The 10,378-nt window shown below is 36.2% G+C and overlaps 1 non-coding gene across 1 annotated transcript; it reads left to right on the top strand.

Moving 5' to 3' along the window:
• Positions 1-9,652: 9,652 nt before the first annotated feature.
• On the top strand, positions 9,653-9,759 carry LOC130850541 (U6 spliceosomal RNA). Its single transcript, XR_009052914.1, has one exon. It is a non-coding gene; the product is annotated as a U6 spliceosomal RNA (small nuclear RNA).
• Positions 9,760-10,378: the final 619 nt, after the last annotated feature.

Raw genomic sequence — 10,378 nt, forward strand, 5'->3', positions numbered from 1 at the left:
GTGCAGTGTCATGGAAACCAGAAGAGTCAAGTTTTGAGAAGGAGGGGGTGGTTAAACATCAAGTTAATGGAGACTTCCATTTCAGCCAGGATGAGAATGCCCAAGTGAGGTGCAGGCAGTCAAATCAAAATTGGTCCTTACTGAAGTTACCAGGTAATCAGCATTCAGCCACCTGATTCCAACAAAGAACGAGAATGCAAAGGCAGGTTAAAAAGGTTCTGAGCACCAATTTAAGGTGAGGAGGTGGAGGTTTTCCCACCAGACCAGCAAGCAAACAATGCTCTGACACCAGCTGGGTGTCCTACAATTTAACTCAATTCTGACACTATCTGCCTGGAGATAGCATCAGACCTCACAAGTTAAGCTTTAGTCCTACAAGACTCTTCCCTCTTCAGACACCAATTGAAAGCCCAGGTTATCACTGTATCTGACTGACAAGCTATAGACTGTAGGTTCCAATGACCCTCTTCCTGGAATTTCAGACACCAGTCACATGTCCAGGTTGTAATGTGTACTTCTGACAAACTGGCTATAAATCAAAGGTTCCCATGATCCCCTCCTTGGGTTGAATTAGTTTGCTAGAATGGCTCACAGAACTTAGAGAAACATTTTACTTACTGGATTACTAGTTTATTATAAAAAGATATAACTCAGGAACCTCCAGGTTGAAGAGAGGCATAGGGAAACATATGAAGAAAAAGCACTGAGTTTCCACATTCCCTCAAGTGCACCACTCTGCCCATACCTCCATGTGTTTACCAACTGGGAAGCTCACTGAAACTCGGCCTTTTTGGTTTTTACCTAGGCTTCAATATATAGACAAGATTTGATTAAATAATTGTTCATTCATGATTGATTCAACCTCCAGGCCCCCCCCCCCCCCCCCCCGCGGCTGTGGGGTGGGAATAAAAATTCCAACCTTCTAATCACCTGATTGGCTCTACTATCAACCAGCCCCCATCCTTACCATAAGGTGTTTTCCCCAAAGTCGCCTCATTAACATAACAAAAGGTACATATATTTCTCTCTTCATTTAAAAAATTCCAAGGGTTTTAGGAGCTCTGTGCCAGAAATGACAAAAATATATATATTCCTTATAAATTACAGTGTCACGCAGATGCTCTAAAGTAAGATGGCATAAGGAGTAAAAGCAAACAAATGTATATAGCAAAACAGAAACAGACTCAGAGGTATAGAGAACAAACTAGTCATTACCAGTGGGGAGAAGGAAGTGGAGAGCGGCAACGTAGGGGTATGGGATTAAGAGATAAAAACTACTGTGTTTAAAGTAAATAAGCAACAAGGATATATTGTGCAGCACAGAGAAATACAGCCATTATTTTGTATTAAACTTAAATGGAGTATAATCTATAAAAATATTGAATCACTAGTCATACACCTGAAACTAATATAATATTGTAAATCAACTACACTTCAATAAAAAAAAAGAAAACTAAAACATAGGTCCCAATTATAATCATAGTTGGGGGGGTGGGGGGTGTCAGTCTGGTCCCTGGCCACTTTTTACTTAGTCAGTCCAATTAACTGTTCTTGTAATTGCTAACTAACACACAAATAATGGTGGACTCAGGCCCTTAGCAGCGCTTAAGATAGCAGAGAAAGGGCTGTTGCCAGTGCCACACTACACACTAACTAGTGCACCAAGGAGTAAAGTAGATAAGAACATAGCATTCAAAACAGAAGAGTATGAAGGAACCATATGGCCTGTTTAAATTTTGCTGTGTATCCCTTTAACATCTTTGTATGCTGAGAAACAAGCCCATTTCTCTGATTATAAAAGCTCATTCCCCATTACGGAAATTACTAAGGTGAATGGACTATCCCATAGCTTCGTAAGTGGCTAACATGAAGAATGTGTGTGTGTGTGTGTGTGTGTGTGTGTGTGTGTGTGTGTGTGTGTGTGTGTGCGCGCGCGCGCGCAGGGTATGTGTTTGAAATAGCCTTGCTTACTACTAAAGAATTAAAGCAAGAAAATAAAAAAACTTTCCTCTTTCTACCATTCAGGGAAGTGGTTGCATACAGAGGAAATTTTGCTAAGAAACAATTCTTCCAGAAAGTAAAGTTGTATAGGAATTAGGGGAATAGCCACATGGAAAGAAAAAGCAGCAGAGCATCAGGTAATATGAAGAGGAGCAAATAGGAGAAAAGAGATAACAGAGGAGATTACTTTTTGGGCAATGAGCAAGGGAAGCAGGGATGTAAGGCGTGGTTGCATTAGCTAGTACCAAGCTTCCAGTAGGAGCTAACCCTAAGGTCAAGTTTGGCAAAGTCACTGTGGAGTCAGCCTCACGGCCCTTGAGAAAGGGCAAGCAGAAGTTAAGTGCTATATAGGTATGCAAGCTTTGTGTAAGCCCAGGACCAGTATATTTAAATTCAATTACACTATAAATGAAGGGTGAAATTTTTTAAGAGAAAATAATATAAATCTTTGCCATGCAGATGAACTAAATAAACTCTTAGAAAAATATCTTAGTTCGGAAATAGAGAAAATGTTTTAAACTTCTGAAGATTCCTGAACAAAAATTGCATTTCATTAACTGCCCTTATTCCAAATTTCCAATAAAATACTTAAGAAAATATAGTGGAGAACATTCACTGCATCGATGAAATGTAAGGAAAGAAGATACTAATCCAGAAGTTGGGATAAATTTCTAACTACTAGGCTGGTGTATCAAGGTTGAGAAACACAATAAATGGCCCATGCGTGCTTTACAAAATCAAAAAGTGAAGCCTGGCTCCCCTGGAGTAAAGCTGAAGGAAGCTATAACCAGTTCATACCCTCTACCCAAACCCCATCATCACCCTCTTACTACCATTTAAACCCAACTCAGGTGCTGGGTCTGTTCCAAATCGGAAAATGAAAAGCCATTACTTTACTGAATCAAAATTAAACTAGTGGGACATTCCATGTCATGTTCCTCTTCCTTTCCATGTTCCCTCAAGTATCTCTTTTACACACATTCAGAGACTACATTCCTGCCATTATTGGCCAGAGGTGGAGAAAAATGATGGGTGGTGCCAACCTGCAACTTGTAATCCCCACCTGGAAAGCACACAGTAGCCTGGGGAATAGACTGGGAGAGTATTCAGAGCAACATTAGCTGCAGGCTGAGGTATTTAACATACTGCTTCTTCTCACAGATGGGAATTAGAAAGGTTATCTACCTCAGTTCTGGAAATCTGCAGAGGCTGAATCTTTGATGGGCAAACGAAACTGGCCTAGAAGTTATGCTTATTAACCCAGGCAGCGGGTCATCTTGAAATAGCTCCAAGAATTCCCTGGCGGTCCAGCATTCAGGACTCCATGCTTCTGCTGCAAAGGCAAGGGTTCGATCCATGGTCATGGAACTAAGATCCTGCATGCTCCTTGGCACAGGCAAAATAAACAAATAAAGCTTCATAAAAACACACAAATAATATATATTAAAAAAAGAAATAGCTACAAACCCAGTGTTCTGACAAACACCTAGTCTGTGCAAATCTTTTCCTCATTCATAGAAAATTAAGAATAAGTGTATATATAGAGAAAGACAAATACTGCATGTGATCACTTATACGTGGAACCTAAAAAAATAAAACAAGTGAATGCATATAACAAAACAGAATCAGACTTACAGATACAGAGAACAAACTAGTGGTTACCAGAGGGAAGAAGGAAGCAGGGAGGGGCAAGATATAAGTATGAGATACAAACCGCTATGTACGAAATAGATATGCAGCAAGAATACATTGTACAGCACAGGGAAACATAGCCATTGTTTTATAATAACTTTAACTTGGGAAGAATCTACTTTTTTAAAAAAGAGAATAACTATACAGAAAAAAATCTAGCGTAGATTGAAAATAAAGTAAGGGTTCAGACCAAAACAATTACTTTTTAAAATTGTTATAAAACCCAGAAAAATAATTTTTAGGAACTAATTGCTTCATACCTAATTAAGGACAAGGAAAGCATGCCTTCTAAAATGATAGGAAATATTTATACAGAAAAATCAAGATGAGAAGAAGAGATCACTAACTCAGATACAAAAATGGAAATAGAACTGAAAAAGACAGATGACATAAAGAATTTCCACAAGGAAATAAAAGTACACTCAGTAATTAAACTCTTCATGAGAGGTACCAAAGACTAGAAACTATATATGTTAAAAGTCAAATACAATGTGGATATAAAGCTTACAGACTTCTCTGAAGACAGAGAAGACACGGGTGAAAGGAGAAAATTACTTCAGAGAGATGAGATTTGAAAAAAGGGGAGCAAAGTAGCAAACTGTGAGGTACTATTGAATCCTAAAGAAGACCCCAGAAATTAATGAAATAGAATGATTTAAGTTATGATGAGTAAACAAGAACAATAAAACTCCTAAGAAGAAAGAGAGGCCAAATTAGAAATGCTCTCCGCTTACCAGCCAAAACTGACGACAGAAGTGACTTATTACTAGCTAAATCCTAGCAAAATAGTTTAATAAAAATTTACAAAAATAAAAAAGTCCCTCTCTCTCATTCTCTCTCTCTCTCTCTTAATCTCTCTCTTTTCTCACACACACACACACACACACACAAATGAGACAGCCAGACAGAAAAGGCAACAAAATTAATCTCACACTTAGACTTTGTAACATTGTCTCCTTTAATAACTTTAGAAGATAATAAAGCTGTTATCTATAGAGCTGTAAAAAAGATATTCCTTTTACCTTTATAAACAGACCAGATACCTACACTTTTAAATAAATTACTCAAAAAGGTACTTATAGCCAATCAAGGGATGAATTAAAATGAAGGATTCAAAAATGAGGAATTCATGTGACAAAGGGCTGGTGGTGAACAATAATGTCTTAGTCATGAAGTTTGTCTGAAGTAGTTGGGTTACTATAGTTAAAATGGTTGCACAATAAATGAAATTGGAAAATAATATATTTTTAAAGATAATATGCATAAAAAATAGTTCATTAATAATAACCTAGATTTATATTTACAGATTATGTTAACAACGACTAGGAAATGTAGGGGAAAAGAAAGTAGAAAGAGAGATTGATGGGGTGAATAAATACCTTGTCTTACAGGAATGTTTCCACTTGTAGATTTATAAAAATGTAAATTTAATTATATTTTACAAAACTTAATGGTAACCATGGAGAGAACTACAAGAAGACATCTTTCAAATCGCTTAAAAATAAAGCAAATTATTGTTGCTACATAAAAAACTAGGAAACTTGGCAATCAGAAAGGCAATATAGAAGAAAATAAGCATTAAATACAAAGAGAAAAAAATGTAAAGCATAAATGTTGATAATAAATATAAATAATAACATAAAGAACTTAAACTAATAGGTAAATGACATAGACTTTGAGAGAAAAGTACGAACACAAACCAAATACATGTGTTTAAAAGAAACATGCACAAACCAAATGATACTCACTGGTTGGAATATAGGTATTATTACCATATGAAAAAGAAGTCAAGTAGAAAGCAAAAGAATGATGTACAAAATAAATTGAGAAACAAAAGTAATTTTAATTAGGTATTTGAACCTATCACTCTTACTGTTTTATAGGTTGCATAGAAAAACATAAGACCATTTTAAGACCACAAAGGATTGTAATAATATAAGTGATATGTCAGATTCAAAAATGATCAGGTTAAATTTTACATTCTATAAACAGAATTATACCTTCTTTGCAAATATCCAGAGAACACATGTAGCTATAGGTACTGGATCAGAAAAGTTATCTGACTAAATCCAAAAGAGTAAAAAAAAAAGGCCTTATTGTATGATCACCATATATATGTAGTGATATTTATGTCACTATATAAATATATACATATACACACATATATATATATATATTTAAACCCTGAAGTATATAGCAAAATTTTAGGAAACAAGCTCCTAAACAATTGAAATAAAACTGGAAACAATACCATTTACAATCACTGCAAAGAAAACGAAATACTTAGATATAAATCTAACCAAACAAAAATAGAATATGAATGCTGCAAATTACAAAACCCTGAAGAAAGCAATCAGTTACCTTTATCATGGATTAGATATCTTAGTACATAACACATTAATATGAAATAAAGATGTCACTTCTCCCCTAACTGATCTATGGGTTCAATGCAATTCCTATCAAAATTTACCTTAATGTTTATATGAAAAGGCAAAGGAACTAGAATAGCCCAAGCATTTTGGAAATGAATAAAGTGGGAGGAATCACACTGTTTGATTTTAAGACTTACTATATAGCTATATTAATTAAAACAATTAAGACAATTAAAAGGAGAAGAAAAGTATTAAGAGGTGAAGTCATAGAGCATTAGCCAGCAAGCCTGAAGTAGAGGCTTTAAAAGGCTTTCAAGGTTTGCTTGGGCCTCTAGTGCTCCTTGCAACTACCATAAAAAGTTCAGGCCCTGGGGAGCCACTGGTCTTCAAATGAAAGACACAGATCAGAGTCAAATCTACCCCATACCAGCACTAGAGCTGCAGACGTGCAGCCCTGTGAAGGAGAAAAACTAATATACATTGTTGGGCTATAGAGATTTTGGAGGTTGTTTGTTATGCAGTAATATTGATGTGGAAACATCACTAAAACAGCTAACCAGGGGCGAGACCATATGTGACTCCTTGCCAAGAATGTTGGATTTTATACTAAATTGTGTCTGAAGCCATTGGAGGATTTTTGAGCAAAGGAATGACATGATGTGGTTTCTGTTATAACAGTATAATTCTATTGCTGGGTGGAGAAGAGACTAAGGTGTAAATATAGAAGCAGGAACACCATTTAAGAGTTCAATAACAACTCAAGCAAGATATGTTGGTGTTGTAGATCAAGGTAGTAGGGGGAAGACAATCAGAAATGGTCAAATTCTGGATACAGCTTGAAACATGGAGGCAGCAGGATTTGCTACGGAATTAGATGTAAATTGTGAGAGAAGAGATGCAGCTGCCATCACCTGAGATAGGCAAGACCACAGGAGGAGCAAGAGTGTGGCACATTCAACATGGACATTTTATTCCTTCTGGTTTAATGGCCAAAAACTATGAATATGTAGTTGCTAGAGAAGGAAACCCAACAAAGAAAATGATAAAATATTGTTTTAAAAAAATAGAGTTCGACCAAGCTGGATGAAACTCATGAAGGATCATTATCAGCTTTGGTATGGCCTAGTTTAAGAAATTTAGAAGAGGCAGGAGATATTTAGGCCTCTCTAAATGTAGAAATAATTTATTTATGAGGATTTCTTTAATTTATTAAAATGACCCTAGAATGAATGCATGTTGTCATCATTACAATAAAACAAAAACATTTCCATGGAATATTACTTATTTATAGGGTTCTATTCCAGATTGTGTCAAATCAACTGTGGGAACTATGACAAAATTACAAAAGGGTTGTGAAGATACATTGGCATGTCTTACTGTACAGATAAAAGAAGAGACAGCTGTATGAATTCATGCTTATTAAACACTCTCACTCTAGGGTGGAAACACATCTGGGTTCTCCCTAGAAATTCTAGGACTAACTTTTTTAAGATAAATGAAAACATTTGAAAGAGAATCACAGAATGTCAGAAAGGCAATATTACAAGACATCTATTGCAAACCCTGGGAATGTATTGGTAATTAACCATAGTTAATTGGAAGTCCACAGCTATATCTCTAAACAGTGCATGGCTCCAGTACCTCAGCATCAGCTGATTAACAAGAAAGACTATTCTGAAAGAAAAATTCCACGGCATTAAATTTTTAATCTGTCATCTATAGAGATCCCCACAAAAAAAGAAAAATATTTTTTTCCACATGTTACTTCAAAAATTGTTGTGTAGAAAAAATCTTCTAAAGTAAATTATACTACCCAAGCTTGTCTTGAAGCAACCTAAAAGCTACTGATCACACTGACAGGTAATTGCAACACGATATGTTTGGAGAGGCTGTGTTGACACATGTGCCACACAAATTGTTGAGCTGATTAGTGGACCAAAGAATTAAAATCAAAAGTGTGTTGTTGTATTGGGGGGGAATGAACTGGGAGATTGGGATACCAAATTGTACACTCTAAATATGTGCAGTTTATTGTATGTTAACTGTATCTCAATAAAATTTCTTTAAAAAAAAGTGTGTTGCTGTAAAATTTTGTTAAACAATACAAAATCACTGACATTTCTTCTAATGTTTTGAATCCATTCAAGGTGGAAAAAATCATTCTCCTTCAGCACTCAACTGGATAAAACTACTTACATCTGTAAGGGCAAATAAGCTCTAGTAAGAATTCCTACTTGGTGAGCCCCTTTTAGACACTCTAGGGGTTGTCAACATCATTTCTTTGCCAAGAAACACGTCAACTGAAAGAAAATTCTGGTATTTTGTGAAAAATAGAGCACCTTTGATGCTTGGAAATATATCTGGTTTTGTTGCTCTGGTGAAGAAAGAAGCAACCATGACACTGGAATACATTGCTGTATAGATTGGCTTGTGTTGTTATCAAAGACTCGGCCAATAACAATGAAAGAAGTCTTTTCTGCTGCTTTGAGTGTTGTTGGCTTCAACAGAGCCAGCTTCTTGAATCACCACTTTTTTAAGAAATTTGGTCAAAAAATGGAATAAGATTATAATTTTTTCTACTGTATGGACACTCACTGGCATTCCAGGGGACAAGTCAATGCACCTGATTAAACTTCAGAGAAAAAGAGAAAAATAAAACCCACTCAAAACAATTTGAAAGGGAGATATTCATTCATCGCTTGGCTTACTTGGCAAATATTTTTGGCCATGTGCAAAAGGTAAATTTTATGATCCAAGGTCCTGCTGCTGAAAAACCATAAGCAATTTTTTACCAAGTTGCCAAAGGAAGTGCTTCACAGCATCAGGCTGAGACTGACAAATCATTGCTGGCAGAGTTGGAAATCCTACAGACCTTTTCTGAGGGTTTCTTCAGCTTCTTGGACCTTAATAATAAAATAGGCATTTGAAATCCATTCCTTGCTGACATGGAATTAGTAGTGCAAATTTTATCAATGATGATCCCTTTGCCTTGAGAACTAAGGAAATGAAGTGACCCAAATTCAGTGTGAAGTGCCTTATTCAGTTTGCATGCTCCAACACCAGCTCACTCTAACCAAGCAAAGGAAATTTTAGGAGCTTTGATTCAGTTTGCTTTTATATACATCTGTGAGTCAAGATTTTCAGAAATGTTGGCTTTAATACAAATATTCATAATCAATTCAAGGCCAAAGATGACTTATATGTTGCTATGTCAAAGTCCATTCCACTAAACCACACAGCATCAGCCTAATTTTGGAAATGTACTACTAAGAACAAAAATTTATTTTGGTTTTATTTGCAAAATTTGATTTATTTCCATTTTTTCCACTCAGATGTCATCGATTTTTGTATGATGTCCCCGCATCCCCAGAAGAATGCATGTGAACATATACTCCCACAAAGCTATTGAATTGCTTTGTAACTTGACTTTATATACATACCAAAATAATTTCTAGGAAAAAAGTTATGTCTTTTTAGATTCTATGTGTCTGGAATGCAAAAGAAAATTGAGAACCAAAGTGATGTAAGTATCATGAAGATTAAAATGATGAATTGCCTTAATCCACCATTTCTGGTACTTATATTACGTGCTCACTTCGGCAGCACATATACTAAAATTGGAACGATACAGAGAAGATTAGCATGGCCTCTGTGCAAGGATGACACACAAATTCGTGAAGCATTCCATATTTAAAAAAAAAAAAAATTTACCACTAGGTCTTCCCTGGTGGTGCAGTGGTTAAGAAACCACCTGCCAGTGCAGGGGTCATGGGTTCAATCCCTGGTCTGGGAAGATCCCACATGCCCCGGAGCAACTAAGCTCATGCTCTACAACTACTGAGCCTGCACTCCAGAGCCCGCGAGCCACAACTAATGATCCCACATGCCACAGCTACGAAGCCCATGCACCTAGAGCCTGAGCTCTGCAATAAGAGAAGCCACAGCAATGAGAAGCCCACACACCGCAGAGAAGAGTAGCCCCCACTCACCACAACCAGAAAAAGCCCTTGCACAGCTACAAAGACCCAATGCAGCCAAAAATATAAATAAATAAATAAATAAATAAATAAATAAATAAATAAATAAATATATAAATTTATTTTTAAAAAATTACCACTATATAGACTGGTAATTTGAGAACAGTCAACCTGCATCCAAGTTGATGAATCACTGTATTTCCCTAGAATACCATGTTTGCAAAGATACAAAGAGAGCAAAGAATTCCTGTATGCTTAGGGCATGTGGCAGGATGTCACAGAATTTATTAGCAAATATCCCAGATGTTCAGAATTTATTAGCAAATATCCCAGAGC

This window comes from Hippopotamus amphibius, chromosome 3 (assembly GCF_030028045.1).
Source record: "Hippopotamus amphibius kiboko isolate mHipAmp2 chromosome 3, mHipAmp2.hap2, whole genome shotgun sequence".
Classification (NCBI taxonomy): domain Eukaryota; kingdom Metazoa; phylum Chordata; class Mammalia; order Artiodactyla; family Hippopotamidae; genus Hippopotamus; species Hippopotamus amphibius.